This window comes from Opisthorchis viverrini (assembly GCF_000715545.1).
Source record: "Opisthorchis viverrini unplaced genomic scaffold opera_v5_26, whole genome shotgun sequence".
Lineage (NCBI taxonomy): Eukaryota > Metazoa > Platyhelminthes > Trematoda > Opisthorchiida > Opisthorchiidae > Opisthorchis > Opisthorchis viverrini.
In genome coordinates this window covers 1418836-1419956 of record NW_008751683.1, presented here as the reverse complement: position 1 = coordinate 1419956, position 1121 = coordinate 1418836, and positions in this window count along the sequence as shown.

Sequence of the window (1121 nt, the reverse complement as noted above, 5' to 3'; positions counted from 1 at the left end):
CTATTTCAGTTTTACAAGATATCTATATTCTCCGTTTTCCTTACCACGCAAATCGTTTTTACCGCTCTGGTTATACTGTTTTTGTACCAAATCCTTGAGCAGCTATATATTGTTTTAATTCATGAGTTCGAGACGCGATTTCGCTCACGCGTTAACTGTTGATCCATATCGGCTTTGCTTGCCTTTTGGAGTACCTCACCGTTTGCCGAAAACCGCTGAGGTTTGTAATTTTGTATTCCGTGTAACCACTTTCATTTTTTATAGTACAGCACATTTGCGTAGCCATTCGTTCGGAGTTTTGCCGGTTTGGTTGCTAACCTTAGTGCTCGTTGTTCAAGAATTCGAAACGGCCGTTACATTAAGTTAGGACATTTTGTGCGAATAATATCTCCGGTGAATGTTGTCCGAACGATTGTCGCAGAAAAGCCTACATCACACTTGTTTAAGTGGCGTAGCTTGAAGACAGCGGCGCCTAACAGGCGTAATTTTTTGTGACTTTGTTCTTTCCGTGTATTACAAGGCTTCAAATCCAGGAATAATAAGCTAAGTGGAGTGACTAATTGGGATGAAGAGGTTTTGTTTGCCTGGTCCAAGGGAATTGTGCATTGTAAGGAAGCAAGCTAGTTCGACGTCTATGCCACCAGCATTAAAAGCCGGAACCAGGAGTTCTGGTCGTATATCAGTACTCATCGTTTATCCAACCTGAGTACCTGGGCAAAGCATGCTCGCAAGCATGCTGTAACCCCTTGTAATGAAACCAATAACTGGGTTGCATCTTCCAACAGATGTGTAGCACTTGTAAACTGCTCTTTTTCATGCTCAGTATCATCTTCTTTTTTCCCATCATTACCAGTCACATCGCTGTACAAAAGTTTGTTTTACTGAAATACAACCGCTACCGCCCGCGCGTTGGCTCCAACGTGACTTTGAGACTTCTGCTGAGTGACTGTTGTTGTGACCGCCGGTTAGCTATATCTGACCGCTGCTAATACTAAACGTGAACAAACATTTCAGCTACAAACGCTGGACTAATATATTCGCGCTTGTGGAATACTATTTCGATCACCGGAGATCTGGGATACCAGGAAGATAGAACTATTCTTTGTGTGGTGGTTCAACGG